Source organism: Panthera uncia (assembly GCF_023721935.1).
Source record: "Panthera uncia isolate 11264 chromosome B3 unlocalized genomic scaffold, Puncia_PCG_1.0 HiC_scaffold_1, whole genome shotgun sequence".
Taxonomy (NCBI): Eukaryota; Metazoa; Chordata; class Mammalia; order Carnivora; family Felidae; genus Panthera; species Panthera uncia.
Genome location: NW_026057582.1, coordinates 133090154 through 133107927, shown reverse-complemented (window position 1 = coordinate 133107927; position 17774 = coordinate 133090154). Strand labels below are relative to the sequence as shown.

Genomic DNA, 17774 nt, shown 5'->3' with positions numbered 1-17774 from the left:
TTAAAAAAAAAAAAATCCTCTTCTCGACTACTGAGATGAAAAAGGCAATAAAAGGAATCATAACTATTATTATTAAATTTTATAAACACATAGTATGGTCTTTCTTCATGACAGGTGCTGGAGTCATAAAGAGGAGGAAACCGTGGTTTGCGGCTCACTTCCTGGTGGACATGGCAGATACAGTCAGGCTAGATGTACATGTGAGTCATTTCAAGGTAGTAGGATACATCTCTTTGCAGAAGTTCATTAAAAGTATGTGCCTTGGTGGAAACATTGGTGGACAAAATAGTCTTCTGCTCAAGGATATGAAGAGAAGGGGAGTGGTGCTTTGGGCTGGACTTTGAGGGCAGTAAGGGAGCTTCTAGGTCAGTGAAGGTGAAAGGCATTGTGGCAAAGTGGGGAGCTTGGCAGCAGCTTGTTTCAAAAGAGAGGGGGTACTGAGGCTAGATTTGAATGGCCCTGAAGGCATATCACAGCTATTTTGGATTTAGTTCTATCCACGGTGGAGAACCACTGGCATATTAAAAGACCTTTTCCTCAGGGGCACCTTGGTGGCTCAGTCAGTTGGGTGTCCGACTCTTGATTTCCGCTCAGGTCATGATCTCACAGTTCGTGAGATCCAGCCCCATGTCAGGCTCTGTGCTGACAGCCTGGAACCTGCTTGGGATTCTCCCTCCTTCCCTCCCTCTCTCTCTGCCCTTCCCCTGCTTGTTCTCTCTCTCTCTCTCTCTCTCTCTCTCTCTCTCTCTCTCAATAAATAAATAAATAAATAAATAAATAAATAAAATTAAAAAAAAATCTTTTCTTGATTATAAAAGTATAGAGAAAGCTTTTGGACAGGGTGATGGCATGAAGAGAGTTATGAAAAATGTGTTATAAAAAGGGCAAGAATGAAAGCAGTAAGCTCATAGTTGATGAAGTGGGTCAGACTGGAATGAAAGAGAGTTTTGTCTTGACCTGTACTTAAGGATAAATGAATCTGTAGCCTTTGAGCAGTAGCTCAAAGGGGTCAAGAAGCCTTTTCCATAAAGGGCTAGATGGCAAATATTTTAGACTTTCCTGGCCATACGGTCTCTGTGGCAAATACTCGACTCTCCAATTGTGGGAAAGCAGCCATAGACAATATGTAAATGATTGCATTTGGCTGTGGTCCAATAAAACTTTATTTATGGATGATAAATTTGAATTTTATATAATTTTCACATAATTTCATAGAATTTTCACATGCCATGAAATATTACTCTTCTCTTGAATTTTTTCAACTATGTAAAAATGTGGAACCCATTCTTGGTTTCTGGGCCTTCCAAAAGCAGGCAATGGCATGCGTTTCACCCACAGGCCATAGTTTGCCCACTCATGGTAGCCTATTGCAATTCCATTGCCATATTTACCTGTGTGGTCTTGGAAAATGCAGGCGTGCCAGTCATGGTAAATGCAAACTTCACAGGGCAACCTCCGTCTCCAGGTCACATTTGGAGTTGAAACACACCCATAGATAGACCTGAAGCACAAGAAAGCGGAGGACGCATGTCTGTTGGAGCCATCTTCCCCACAGGCTGCTGAGAGTCTGTGGGCAGGTTGGGGGAATCCTTGAATTTCTAACTCAGACTTTCTTCATGTGCCTCTGCACTGGTTGTCCCAGGCTGGGGTCTGGTGACTGCAGTCAGGCCAATGGATGGAATAGCTGGGCTCAGAAGACAGAAAAACATGCCTGCAAATTAGGTGGTGATGGGAGAGCTGGGTGAAAGGAAGACATGTCAATCTGGCACATTTAGTGCGGCCATGTAAGGTCCAGTCTTGCTTTGGAAAATGTCTATTCAAGTCCTTTGCCCTATTTTTTTTTTAAGAGAGAAAGAGGGCATGTGAGTGGAGGAGAGGGGCAAAGGGAGAGAGAGAGAATCTAAGTAGGCTCCAAGCTCAGTGTGGAGCCTGAGACAGGGCTTGACCCCACAACTCTGGGATCATGACCTGAGCTGAAATCAAGAGTCGCACACTCAACCCACTGAACCACCCAGACACCCTCTTTGCCTCACTTTTAAATCAGCTTATTTGTTTTGATGCTATGGAGTTGTAGGATGTCCTTATGTATTTTGGATACTAATTCCTTCTCATGTTTGAAAATATTTTCTCCCTTCTGTAGTTTGCCTTTTCACTCTATAGATTGCTTTCTGCTGTGTAGAAGCTTTTTAGTTTTATGGAGTCCTGCTTGTCTAATTTGGGATTTATTTCTTGTGCATTTATTTCCTGTGTCAAATCTGAGAAACCATTGCCAAGTCCAAGGTCATGGAGCTTCTCCTCCATGTGTTCCTCTAGGAGTTTTATACTCTCGGGTCTTATGTTCAAATCCATGATCCAATATATTTTTGTCCATTAATGTTAATAAGTATTCATGGAAATATACATAGTACTTGCATTATCTCATTGATCATACTCATAATCATGTTTCCTGTGAGAAGAAGCAAAACCAAAAGGGATACAATATTCCATTTCGAATTGCTCAACCAATCAATGGTAGATGTTGGGACCCGCCCCCAGATCATTTGACTCCAAATGCAATTATCTTTCACCCACCCTACCTGATCCTTTATATGGTACCTTTTGAAAGGGGTTGAAGAGGGCATGAGGAGAGAAGGGAGGGCTAATGGAACACCCAACTCTGCCTTCTTCTCCTTTTTTAAATATTTATTTATTTATTTTGAGAGAGAGAAAGAGAAAGAGAGAGTGAGCCCAGAGGAGGGACAGAGAGAAAGGGAGAGAGAGAGAGAATCCCAAGCAGGCTTGGCATTGTCAGCATGGAGCCTGAGGTGGGGCTCAGTCCCATGACCCTGGGATCATGACCTGAGCTGAATCAAGAATCAGACGCTTACCTGGCTGAGCCACCTAGGTGCCCCGAGTCTGACTTCTGAACAAAACATAGCAGGGATGTATTTGTTCAGTTTCCTAAGGAGAATGATCAGCTTTCTTGGTCTATTTTGTCCTCCCTGAGTACCCTGCTCCCCACCCTTGTCTCTCTTCCCCATCCCTCTTGCTACCCACCACCAGCAGTTGCAAGCAATTATTACTATGTCCAGGCTAAGGGACATAAAAGCAAATGATATCTTAGCAGATCTGATTTTAAAACCCAACAACCTAAGTATTTGAACTTCAGTCACATGTGGCCAGTGCAGATTCTGTTTTTCATCAATTATATTTTCGTCAAAGAGGGAAGGACAGAACTAAGGGGACAACACGTTTATCTCAGTGTGTGCTATTGGAACTCCCTGGTTGGGCTTTATCTAGCATGGTGAAATAATAAATGAGGAGCAATCATGAAAAATATCCAGTTTTACGCTTCTATCTAAATCAGGCATGTCCTTTCCAAGACTGTCAGCGAGCATTTCAATGAAGAATCCTCTTCTAGGCTTTGTGACAGGATGGATAGCTTTCTGAACAAATGGCCTGGGTTCCCCCCTATAAGATGGCTAGACTAAGAATGGTATCCTAGAAGCCAAAGCTGCTTGCTGTGTTTTCTCAGAACGTGCAGAATTGGGTGATTTCCGCCCTACCTCCCTCTTTCTGTCTTCAGCCACACCTGGTCCATACAGTCCAATTCCACACCTTTTATCCTCCTTATGAAACATAAAGCACGGGCCCCACTGCTTTCCCACGACAGTGCCTCGCAGGGTGTTGTCCTGTATGCTATCTCTTGCCACTCCTTATCCAGTTTCAGATGGGGGTCATCTATATTTATAAGTAGTCTAGATTTTCATGGCAATTCTGAAGACAGAAGGAGGATGGAGGTATATTATGTACCCTGGGGCCAATTTCTCAGATCCCTGTGGACATATTCTCTTTTTCCAGCCCTTCTCTCTTGTCACCTCCTCCCCCTACTTTCTCCGATGCTTCCCTCCGTGCCTCTAATCCTTGGTCCTTTCTTCCCACTTCTGAATCATCTTCCAGGTCTTTTAACCTCTCAACCCTGTGTGACAAGCCACATGGCTCCACCCTGCTTTTACTTCCAAGATCTTCCAGATACCAGGATCCATTCTCCGTAGAGAGCTGTGCGGGATTTTAATGACAAAAATTTGTTATGTTGTGTTTAGAAGACCCGATTTCTTATCTTTGTCTTCTCCATTTACAAACTGTGTGAGATTATGCAAAATACTTTATGTCTTGAAATAAGTTTCCTTTCTGTAGAATGAAACTAACATCTGTTCTGCTATCTGGAGGATCATCAAAATATAAAATCATCATAGCAAATATGTGTGGAGCACCGACCGTGTCCCAGGCACCATGCTGAATGTTTTAGGCATGTGGTCCCACTTACCTTATGATGTTGGAACTATTATCACCCCCGTCTCACAGACTACTAAATTAAGTGTCTGAGCTGCTAAGTAACTTGTCCAAGGTTTTCTAGCAGGTAAGGAGCAGAGCCAAGACTGAAATTTGAGACAGGAACTTCAGTACTCCAAAGGGACCATTACAAGAATCTGTGGTGGTACCTGGCCCAGATAAGGGCTCATACCCATTTGCTCACTGAATGGGAGAACTAGATTACATACTTTTCTTGTAGGAGAATGGGAGGTATGGTGTGATTTTCCCCAAAAAATCAGGATAACTTGAAATTACTCACTTTACTAGCTTTATTGGTAAGTCACGTTGCTGCCATGTATATAATATGTCCCGTAGAAGCACGCCTGTCTAGTGTAGTGGCTGTGGAAAGAGACCAGGATCTAGGAACCGGACAAGCAACTTAAACTTTCCCGTAGAAGCACGCCTGTCTAGTGTAGTGGCTGTGGAAAGAGACCAGGATTTAGGAACCGGACAAGCAACTTAAACTTTCTAAGCCTCCGTTTTCATCTGTATTTTTTATAATTCTAATTTATAAAAGCATCCATGTTATAGGTTGCTGTAAAGGTTCAATGAGATCATGCCTGCGGAATGTTTAACACGTAGCTTGGCATATAGTAATCATTCAGCTCATGTTGTCTGTTAATGACAACCACAATCATGGTGAAGTAATAATGAATTGATAACATATCAGCATGAGAGTTCCGCTGAGTTTTGATTTTGCCCCGCTCCTCTGTTTGGTGGCTGTGTGATTTTTATGGTCCCTATTGAGTGGTTTGACATTGGCAGAGGTCGAAGGGGGGATTCTGATACACATACAGAATGGGAAGCCAGAGACTTGTAGTTAAATCATTTCTATTACTCACTTGTTTTGTAAGCTTGAGCAAGTTACTTTTTCTAAATTAATCTTACATGTAAAAATAACAATGAAAACACCTGCCCTTCCTCCCCACCCCCTACCTACAGTGTGAGGTTTGGCTGATACAGTGATTGTGACGGTGCTTTATGAACTCTAAGTGCCGTGTAGGTGTTATTTTTTTTCCCCTCCCTTACATCTGAGAGCAGTGCTTTTCAGCTCCCCTTAAATGACCCAACGCTTTGCCCTTGGTTAATAAACACATTTGTGCATGAGCATTTGGCTAATAATGGGAACTACCTTTGCAATACATGTTTTCCCTTCAACAGCAAAGTGGGCCATTGTGAGCTAAACTGTAGCTGTGACATTTACAATAATAAGTTTATAAGAGCAATCGCTACCTTGCCTATTTTGCTAGTATGGCATAATAGAGACGATTTAGGATGATTAGATCTGCAAACTGACAGTTTGAAGGAATGGTCAGAGAGGAGAGTGAAGAGAAATGAGTGCCTGAGATCCTGAATTTGCAATCAGATCGAGAAAGAATAACCTCTGAGAAGAGCTACCATTTATTTCAGGGTGTACCATATACCAGTCACTTTTTAGGAACCTTCTCTAAGCCTTCCGACAATGTTGTGATTTATGTATGCAATATTGTGATTTATAAGAAATATATTTTTGGTCATTCAAATGATCAAAATATAATATTCCTTATGTATTTGGTTCTTGTCCAGGGTTTCTGGCTTATAGCTCCTAAACCCCTTGAAATTTCTTGTGATAAGGGCAACAAAGTTACCTTTTTTATGTTAATGAGGTGACTTTTGGAAAGGATGGGGGTTGGGGCTGGTTGCCAGGAGAACCAAGCATGTGACTGGAGGGGTGGAACTTTCAGTTTTACCCCCAGATGGGGCGGTGGGGGTGGGGAATGGGAAAGGGACTGGAGATTGAATCAGCCAATGACCAATGACTTAGTCATGACTATGTAATGAAGCCCCCATAAAAACCCAAAGGACCAGATTGGGAGAGCTTCCAGGTTGGTGAACATGGAAGGAGGGGGGTTTGGAGAGAGTGGTGTCCTGGAGAGGGCATGGGAGCTCCGCCCTCTTTTCTCACACCTCACCCTGTGCATCTTTTCATGTGGCTGTTGATTCATATTCTTTATCATATCCTTTAATAAACTGCAAACCTAAGTAAATGGTGTTTCCCTGAGTTCTGTGAGCCACTCTAGCATATGAGTCGAACCTGGGGAAGAGATTGTTGGAACCTCCAATCTGCAGCTGGTAGGTCAGAAGTACAGGTAAAACCTGGGGCTTGCAACGGGAGTCTGAAGTGGGGTTGGGGGCAGTCTTGTAGGACTGAACCCTTGACCTGTGGGATCTGATGCTATCTCTGGGTAGATGGTGTTAGAATTCAGGTGAATCCTTGGATACCCTGCTGGTGTCCGAGAATTGCTTGGGGTTGTATGTGTGGGAACTCCCACCTCCCTTTCCACCATGTTGGATTGGGTAAGAAAACCTAAAAGACGGCATTACCATTCTTGTTTTATGGATGAGGAAACTGAGGCTCAGAGGTTTAGGTCATCCATCTGCCTCCTTTGAATCTTAGTTCTCAGAATATGGACCACCACTTAACTGGTTTCACAAGCCAAAGTGCTCTGAGTTGGCATTGATGTACTCCTTTCTCTTACTTCCCTGATCCAATGTATCATGACAACCTAAATGGTTTTAGTTCTTAAGTATCCCCTAGATTCTGTTCACTCTTTCTATTCATGTCATCACTAGCTCTTGTATGAATCACGGCACTGGACTTCTACCCGGGTACTGGTGTCCATGCTGTCCTCTGATGTGTTCACGCTTGGGACTGATCATGTCCTGCAGCCCCATACCACTCAGAAGGAGGGCAAACCTCTTAGCCGTGGTCACAGGTGCCTCTGCATTGTTCAGACCTCTCCATGGGCCCCTCTTCTCTGCTCCATACTGTGCACACTCACTCTCCCAGGCTGGACGTGGTCCATCCCAGCACTGTGCCCTTGCCTGGGATGCTGGCTCTTCTTCATTTCGCCCTCTTATCCTTCTCATCTCTGCTCCAGCGTTCCCCCTAAGGCAAGCCTTCTTTGACCTTCGCAAGAAAGACACATCCTCCTGGTGGGTGCCCTCACAGTTCCAGGGAACCTTCCTTCCCAACACTTATAACAGTTGCTATAACTTGGGTAACAGGTATGCTGGTATCTGTCTCTGCCTCCAAAGTGTAAAGCCAGGAAGGCAGGGCTGGTATCTGAGTTCCTAGAGCCTAGCATGCTAAGGGAGATATTGCTGAGTTTGTGGGTGACTTGGTCAAGGCATTGCAGCTAGGAAGTGACAGACTGGGGATTTAAACTCATTTCTTTCTGACTCTAAAGACTTTGCACTTAATACCATTCACTTTAGGGCAGTGTCATTCTAGCAGTAGGACTGATAAGTATACTTTATACTAAGATCAAACATATTTTGGTTTCATCAGATAAAGTTTGATAAAAATGGATTATTAAGAACAGATTTGATAAGCCGAGCTGCCTGCCCAAGGTTTGGGGATTTTGCATCAAAGAGAAATGTAATGAAAATGGATCAACCTGGGCTGATGGGAGGGGGTGGGGGCTGGAGGGTGAAGGAGAGTGGCTCATTCTATAGTGCCCTTGACCCTTGCCTTTTCTGCATTCTACGTGGAGCTCCCTACCCTGAGTGCAGTGAGATAATGATGAATGATCTCTGTTGGATTGTGTGTGTTGGCTTATGTATGAGTGAAGCAGTTTCTTTGAATCAGTGAAGTTGCGCAATTGAGGAATTGGTAGAAAATTCCAAGTATGCCATCATACTTTGTCTTAAGCACCACCCCCCTGCCCCAGAAACCACATCATCTTGAACTTACTTTTATTTACTGGTACTGATGGCTACGGGATGGAGGAGAAGGAGAGAAGAGCCAACACTTAGCTCCTGGTTTCAATTCTGCTACAAATGAGCAGATGGAATTTGATCAATCCCCTTTTAACCTCTCTGGGCCTCAGTTTCCTCATCTGAAAAATCAGAGTGAATAAGCAGGCCTGAGTTCCTTTCAAATCGGACACTCCATTCTCTGTCTTCCTACTGTTGAAATACTTATGGAAACCATTGTTCTCTCACTCTCTCCTTCGGACATTATGACTTCTGTGTTGTCTTTTGGGGTCATCGCCCACCTAAATGACCCCTCACGGAAATGAAATCTTTAATCATTTCCACCGGGTAAGTGCAAAGGCTGAAGGGAAGCACTAGCTGTCAATAGCTCTGCGGATGGCAAATTAGTTCAGGGAGATAGGATCCGTGCAAACACGTGCTTAGACAGCCATAATTTGCCTTTCATTTTCCTTTGCAACTTAGAAGAAAGTGAATAATTTCCAATGAGCCTCTCATTTGAACATATTGAAAAAACATGTCATTAGCAAAAGGAGCATTTAGTTGCTTGATTACCATATTTCTCCAAGTATGAGGGACAGTCATTTTTTCAGTTGGGGGTAATTAGCTGAGCAGAAAGATGCAAAATCTCGGGGGCAGCAAAATCCTTGTATGTCTTCTATGGGTGTGGAGACAGCAAAGTGAAAAAAGGGAGAGCTTATGAGGCCATTAAACACCTAGGGATGTGGTCAGCCGTATCTCCTATGGATAGCCGGATAGAAGTCTCTAAAACTGTGGATGGAAATATGTTTATAGGGTCTCATTAACCCAAGAAAAGTGCAAAACAGAAAGGACTAAAAACAATGTAAATTTTTAAAATTCAGTGTTTGATTTGCTTATCTGCTTCTGATGCTTTCTTGTCATCACAGTTACATTTTCCTTCTTCCTGTCTATGGCCACCTGGCTTATGAGCTACAAGGGTGACCTGGGCAAGTTGCTTCAATTCTCTGTATTTTGAGTTTATACACTTTGGGGAAATAATCCTGGATTTTCATATCTTGAGATAATATTGTTCAGATCTCCTAAGATCATTGGTTACATACGGGCTTTGGAAAACTCACCACCCACCATGGTTGAGGGCAACTGTTTCTTGGGGTTTGCCTGGTACCAACAGGGTGGACTGGAGAGCAGTGTCAGGAGGGGATGTTAGGATTTTCATAGATTCTTTTTTTTTCTCCAGAAAGAAAACATTGCACTTGTATTTGAAGACACCTCTCTGGACAGGCATATGGAAATCCTAAGGTTGTCAGAGCTTTGTGCTTATTCTAGAGTAGTGCTTCAAGATTTTGGGCAGTGCCATGGTTTTCCATTACAGATTTTAGGCAACAGGCTGGTCATGGTGTCCCTAACATGCAAGAATCTTGTCAATGACGGGGCATGGAAGACTGGGATCACATCTTCTTTCCCTTCAGGCTGGGCAGTCCCAGGAGGGTAATGTGAAAAATTTAATTGGAACATATATCAGTGGTAATAAGGAATCAATCTCTTAAAGGTTTCCTAGGAGAGTCCCTGACGATTTATAAAAGAAACAGCATTGATTAAATGACTCTGATGCGTCCTTCTCCATGGAGACAACTCAGGTCAGTAGGCTACTTAGGACCTCATGTTCCCCTTTGCCAATAACCCCCACTCATAGAATTTATTTAGGGAGTAGCTCATGCTATTTAACTCAATATTTTGATTAGCAGGGCTAGCATTCATGGAATATCAATATAAATTGCACTATCATACCAGACTTCATTTAACAATTATCTGCTCTAATTCAATTTTTCTTTAAGAACATAATTTTTTTTTTATAACTAAGTTTATCATTAGGACCGTGAACATTTTACAATGCTGGAAAAACCTATTTGAATTTTTTCATTTAAAACCTGTAGCCTTTTATATAAGCCAATGTTCATAAATATTGTACTTTCCCACTCTAGAAAAATTGGTGTTTAGAGCAAAGTATGAACAAAAAGCCATCTGTTACCCCAACTCCAAAGATTAAACAATACTGTTAATCTCTTAGTCTAATTCTGGTCCTTTTTACTGCACCTGTATTTCATATAGTTTCATCACATGTCACAAAAATTGTATATATATTACATAAAAAATTTTTTTTAATGTTCATTTATTTTTGAGAGAGAGAGACACAGTGCAAGCTGTGGAGGGCAGAGAGAGAGGGAGACACAGAATCGGAAGCTGGCTCCAGGCTCTGAGCTGACAGCAGAGAGCCTGATGCCATGAGATCATGGCATGAACCATGAGATCATGACCTAAGCCAAAGTCAGATGCTTAACTGACTGAGCCACCCAGGTGTCCCTATATTACATTAAAATAACACATTTGATTATTATAAATGAAATACATGTTTCATATGTACAAATAGAACACATAAAAAAACATAAAAAGGAAAACTAAGGTCACTTAGAATCTTCCCAGATAATCACCATTAAAATTTTGGTGTATTTTCTCAGAATATTCTTTTCTAGGCCTTTTCTCTTTTTTCTTCCTATTAAATTCTTCAAAAATACAGAAAAGACAGAGACTAAGATAACCGACACCCATGTATCCAACATCAAAGTATCAAAAATATGAATATTTTTCTACATATAGTTCAAATTCTTTTATTTATTTATTTTTTGTTATCCAGTGTCCCTCTTCTTCCCCCCCGCCTTTTTTTGCAAAATGGAACATTACAGATACAGCTGATGCTCCCTGTGCTCATTTTTATCTTTTCAAGATTTATCCATATTGAAATGTGAAACTCTAGTCTATTTAATTTCACTGCTGACTAATATTCTACCAAATGGACATATCTACACTATTGCCATATGCATTCCCATGTAGGTCTCTTGAAAAGCATCTCTTAACATGTGTGGCATTGTTAATATGTGGGGCAGGCTTGTGTCCAACTTTACCAGACATTGACAAATTGTTTAAAGTGGTCGTAATAATTTGTATTCCCATAAGCGACATTGGACAGCTCGTTTTGTTTTTGGCTTCACTTGGTATTGCTAAGCTTTAAAGTGTTTGCTAATCTTAAGAACGTAAAATGGCTTCTTTCATTGTATGTTGCCTATACCTTATTATTGGTGATACATGTGACTTTTATTTGTAAGTCACAGCTGGTATGGATTTGCTTTTCAGTTCAACTCATTTATTGAGTACTCATCAAGTTCAGGGTTTTCTGAGGTTGCTAAGCAGGGCTGCTGCCAAGCCTGGCCGCTCAGATCTACCTTCTCCAGCCCTCCACCACCATCAGTATTGCTGTCTTCTGGTTCTAGAGTTCTCCTTCTTCCACTTCTCCTCCCTGGGAAGGTTCTGGCTGTAGAAATCAGCTGCAGTAACAGGAAGGATTCTATTAAAGCAACTCTCATCATCTTACCTACTAATCATGCTGACCATAAAATATACTTAAATTAATTATACAAGTTATACATGAAACCAGAGCATATACATGCAATACCAGAGCATATGGAAAGTGCAAATCCTCTTACAATCTTGTCCCCCTTATCCAATAAATAACCACTTGTAGATAACCTGTGCTTTTTCCTTCCTATTTGTGTTTATGCACCAATACAATGAATGTTATTGAACATGTCTCTTGGGTTCATAAAATTTTTTTAACTTAATATGATCTGTCACCATCTGTGCAGTATTCTATAGTATGGAAGCACCATAACTAACCAAATTCTGCTAATTATGGGCTAAATTTAGGTGCTTCCAGTTTTCCATTTGTGAACAATGTTGGGGAAAACATTCCTGCAAATGTCTTTGGACATCTTTGGACATTTGCCTCAGGAGAAAATTTCTAGAAGTGCTATTTACATACCAATTTTTTGAGTTCCTGATAAATTGGTGACTTCTCAGTAGGTTTTGGACATAGTACGTCGATTCTGTGAACTTTATGTTTTGTGTAAAATGGTGGAAGTCATAGTAACTGCCTGATAGGGTAGTTTTTTTTTTTTTTTAAGTTTACTTATTTATTTTGAGAGAGAGAGATAGAGAGTGAGAATGTGCACATGCAACCAGGGGAGAGGCAGTGAGAGAGAGAAAGGGATAGAGAGAATCCCAAGCAGGCTGTGTACTGTCATCACAGAGCCCAACTTGGGGCTTGATGCCATGAACAGTGAAATCATGACCTGAACCAAAATCAAGAATTGCCCACTTAACCAACTGAGCCACCCAGGGGCCCCAATGATAAGGTAGTTTTGAGGACTGAATGAGATAATGTATATAAAGTTTGTACACAGAGTTTGGACCATAGTAGAGGTTCAATCAATGTCTGTTTTTCATCTCTTTCTCAGCAAAAAGGAAGTATCAAAAACGGAAATGAAACACATTTCCACTCATATCAGATTTTGGTCTAGAGCTGGAATTGTTCTCCAATATCTCTAACAGATTCCTATGGAAAGAAAGATATATTGTCCATTCAGAATGTAAAAAGAAGGGTAATAGAGGGAAAAATTCTTCAGTCATCTTTGTGAAAAGCCATCATGTGGACTGTATTTCTCAAATGGTAAAGTGAGGCAGAAAGGCAGCTCTTGATAATTCTTGCTTTCTTGCCATCAGTTTCCCACTGCTTTTATTCTCTTGTCTGGGAATAATTGTAATGATTGTAACAATTATAAAAAATAACAAAAACAGTTATTCCAGAATTCCAGAATTTCTGGAATGCACTGGCTCTAGTAAGGAGGAAACAGAGATGGTTAATTTTTCCCTTTATCCTTCAAAGTTGCCCTGGGGTTCATTCTTATCCATCCTTTAGATAAAGAATTTGGCACCCTATGTATTTTTTTAAACAACTTTAGGGTTTAAGAAATCCTATCCCATTTAATTTCAAAATTTTAAAATCTCATCCAATTTAAAACCTATTCTTCCTTGCATATTTTAATGTTTAGAAAAATCAATGAGAAATGCTAAAATTCAATGGATAATTTTAAGTGGCATCATAAAAACTATGTAAATATTCCAAAAGAAGTCAGAAAAAAGGAACAGGGACAAAAAGCTGAGGGGACAAACAGAAAACCAACAAAATTGCAAAGCAAATAATGAAATGATGGACCTAAATCCAATCACATCATTCAGTCACCAGTAAGTCAATATTTAATAACATTAAATGTTAATAAGCTACACACTCCAATTAATATGTAAAGATTGCTACTTGGTTAAAAAAAAAAAAACAACAAAGCTCAAAGACCCAATTATAGGGTGTCTATAAGAGATTCACTTCAAATATAAAACTATAGATAGATTTAAATAAATATATTTTAAGAATATACTATGTAAACAAAATGATAGAAGTAGCTGGAGTAGCTATATTAATATTGGACAATATGTGTTATAAGTCAAAAAGAAAAAGAAGGATCTTTCCTGATAATAAAAGAATCAATTCACCAGGAAGCACAAACATTAAAAAAATATATAAGTACCTAATAACAGAGCTTTAATCTACATGAAGCAAAATAAGTAGTAATAGATAATCCACAATTTTTATTGGTAATTTGAATACCCATCTCTCAAGCAATTGATAGATCAACTAGACAAAATTTAGCCAAGCTAATTTATAGAAGACTATACGCAACAACCACAGAAGACACATATTTTTCAAGTGTATATTGTATTCACCAGCATATGGTAAATCACAGTCTGGGTCATTAAAAAAAAATTCAATAGTTTAAATCAAATTGAAACCACACACAGTATGTTCCCTGACCACAATAAAATTAAAATAGAAATCAGCAATAAGATATGTAGGAAAGTTTCGACTATTTGGAGATTAGACATAATCCACGGAGCAAAGAGAAAAATCACAGGAGAAAATAGAAAACATTGTAATATGAATAGCAATAAAAATAAAACATATCAATATTTGTAGAATACAGCTGTAGGAGTGCTTAGAGGGAAAGTTATAGCTCTATATGATAATATTAAGAAAAGGGAAGGATCTCAACTCAATGGCCTGAAGAATATAGGGGAAACAAAAAAAGGCAAAGAAACCCCAAAGGAAATAGTATAAAGGAAATTATAAAGATAAAAGTGCAGAGATTGGATAAATGAAAACAGAAAAGAGACAAAACTAGCAAAACAAAAGCTGGCTCTTTGAGAAGATTGTAATTAATAAACCACAAGCTAATCTGATCATGAAAAAAAGAGGAGAAAACACTAGTTCTCAATATCAGAAGAGAAAGAGGGATTATCACTACAGATCCTATAGACATGAGGAGGATAAGAAAGTATCAAGAACTTTTTTTTTTTTTTTTTTTTTTTTATTATTATTTTTGGGACAGAGAGAGACAGAGAATGAACGGGTGAGGGGCAGAGAGAGAGGGAGACACAGAATCAGAAACAGGCTCCAGGCTCCGAGCCATCAGCCCAGAGCCTGACGCGGGGCTCGAACTCACGGACCGCGAGATCGTGACCTGGCTGAAGTCGGACGCTTAACCGACTGCGCCACCCAGGCGCCCCCTCTCAAGAACAACTTTAGAAGTTGAGGCCCTGCCTTTCCACTCTGGCTGCTGCTCATAAACCGATTTCCAGCAACAAGTGCTTTGGAGGATTGCAGAAAGTTTTTGAACATGACAGTGTTGAACTGAACTGAAAAATGAAATTTGCTATCTACTTACCACCAAAGGCAGAAACTGGAAAATGCCTTGCACTGTATTGGCTGTCTGGTTTCACTTGCACAGAACAAAATGTTATATCAAACTCTGGTTCTCATCAAGCTGCCTCAGAATATAGCCTTGTAATCACTCCAGATACCAGCCCTCATGGCTGCAATATTAAAGGAGGAGATGAGAACTGGGACTTTGGCACAGGTGCAGGGTTTTATGTGGATGCCATAAAGATCCTTGGAAAACTAACTACAGAATGTACTCTTATGTAACTGAAGAGCTTCTCCAACTCATAAATGCCCATTTTCCGGTGGACCTCCAAAGGATGCCTATTTTTGGCCACTCCATGGGAGGCCACAGAGCTTTGATTTGTGCTTTGAAGAATCCTGGAAAATACAAATCTGTATCAGCATTTGCTCCAATTTGTAACCCAGTGCTCTGTCCTTGGGGCAAAAAAAACAAAAAAAAAAAAAAAAAAAAAACAAACCTTTAGTGGATATTTGGGAACAGATCAAAGTAAATGGAAGGTTTATGATGCTACCCATCTTGTGAAAGCCTATCTGGGTTCTCAGCTGGACATACTAATTGATCAAGGAAAAGATGACCAGTTCCTTTCAGGTGGACAGTTACTACTTGGCAACTTTATAGCTGCCAGTACAGAAAAGAATTTCCCCTGTTTTTAGATTACAAGAGGGTTATGTAGAGTAGATTACAGCTACTACTTCATTGCAACCTTCATTACTGATCACATCAGACATCATGCAAAATACCTGAATGCATGAAAAACTTCAGATAAGAGAATTTGTTCAGGATTATAAAATTGTAATAAACAGTACTGCAGGGAAAGAGGATTTCAAGACATTGGCTTTCAGAGTGCTAAAAATACATCATTCCATAGTTGAATCACTTTCTGAGTAAATATATAAAACAAGGAGAAAAAAAAAAGAGACTATTATGAACAACTTTAAGGGGACAAATTCAACAGTGTGGATGAAATGAACACATTTTTTTTTTTTGAAAATACAGCTTATAACAAGTGACACAGGATCTAGCAGAAAAATTGGTAAAAGCTTCTGCTAATCTAAAGATACATTAAGTCAATGAATATGCAAACCACAGACTGGGAGATTGATAAATGCATTTTCTGACCAAAGACAAGATTTGAAGGTATACCAAGATTTTTTTACAACCTGACCATAAAAAGATAAAAGAACAGCAACAACAAAAACGACCCTCCAGGAGAAGGAAAGAATTCAGGATACACTTCACAAGGATGATACACAGATGGGAAAAAGTACCCGGCATGATTACTCATCAAGGAAATACAAATTAAACCACAACAAGGTACCACTCCACACCCACCAAAATGGGTGTTTGGGAAGATTAAGCAGTAGTGTTGGTTAAGAATGTGGAGTGACCAAAACTCTCCCATATTGCTGGTAGGAATACAAAGTACAATGACTTTGGAAAATTTCTGGAGTTTCCTTATAAAAGTAAACACACACTTACTCTATACATCCAGTAACTTCACTGGTAAGTATTTACTCAAGGTTAAGGAAAATGTATATTTAAAAAAACAAACTTGGTAGGGGTGCCTGGGCGGCTCAGTCAGTTGGGCGTCCGACTTCAGCCCAGGTCATGATCTCACGGCTCGTGGGTTCAAGCCCCACATTAGGCTCTGTACTGACAGCTCAGAGCCTGGAGACTGCTTCAGATTCTGTCTCTCTCTCTCTCTCTCTCTCTGTTCATCTCCTGCTTATGCTCTGTCCCTTTCAAAAATAAATAAATGTTAAAAAAATTTTTAAAAACAAACCTGGTAGGAGAACATAATAGCTTTATTTATATAGCCAAAGACTGGACACAGTTCTGGTGTCTATAATCATGAGAATGCATAAGCAAATATATTAATTCATTTGTGGAATAGTACCCAGCAATACAAGCAAAAGAACTCTTGACATGTACAGCAATAGGGTTGAATATCAAAAACATTTTGCTGAAATGAAGAGTCATTACTATATAATTTTTTAACTAAATGATTTAATTTACATGGACTTCTAAAATTTGGCAAACCCAATCTATCCTTGGCTTGAAAAAAATCTAAGAGTATATGGGTGGCAATTGCCTGAGGAAGGACATAAAGGGACTTTTGGGGTTATGGTAATGTTCTGTATTTGATAAGAATTTTAGGTTATACATATTATACTTTTTCAAAACTCAGCAAATACATACTTAAGATTTGTAATTTCATCATATGTAAACTTTTTATCAAAAACTGTACTGAACTCCAGTCAATGCATGCTGAGCTGTTTAGGCAATGTATATTGATGTCTGCAACTGACTTTGAAATGCATAAAAACCAATATGGAGTAATGAACGGCTAGAAAGATGGATAGATATGTGATACAGCAAGGATCTAGGTGGTGGGTGTACAGGTGTTCTCTAACATTTTTTCAACCTTTGCTGTGTGTCTGAACACTTTCATAAAAAAATAAAGACCCCAAACCTCTTCATCCCTCCCCCTCTTTGTGACAGCCTCAGCCTGAGAAATCTGCAGTGGGGAAAGGGGAGGAAGGCAGTGCGTTTGGTGTCTGTCTGTCCACCTCATATAGCCTCTTAGTAATGGCTTCAGGCTTTTCTAGGGTTGACTAAGAGGAGAGGAGACAGGAGAAACAAGAGGGTCTTACTGAATAGGTCAGTTGCACTTGTCATCCTCTTCTCGGGGGACCTGTTTGTGGCTTCCACAGAGATTTCTCTAGTAGGAATCTCTGGCTGCGGTTTGCTAACTTAGGCAATATCGTCCGGATGGCCACTTCGAACGCCCCTACGATCTACTTCTGGTGGCCTCTTCCCACAGAGATTGCCTCACCCCCAGGAGGAAGGTTTTGGGGGCAGTCTCTTTTAATCTCTCTGGCTGGTTCTCTATTGTGGAGTCCATATTTGGCCTTGGGAAAACACACGCGCACCTTTGTCCAGCCTAACTTGAAGTATGGGCCCCTCCCAATTCAGTTATTTCTTCTTTCTGTCCCC

The 17774-nt window shown here is 40.2% G+C and overlaps 1 pseudogene; it reads left to right on the top strand.

Annotated features, from left to right (window-relative positions):
* LOC125910421 (S-formylglutathione hydrolase-like) overlaps positions 1 to 15581 on the top strand; it is a 50598-nt pseudogene extending 35017 nt beyond the window's left edge.
* Positions 15582 to 17774: the final 2193 nt, after the last annotated feature.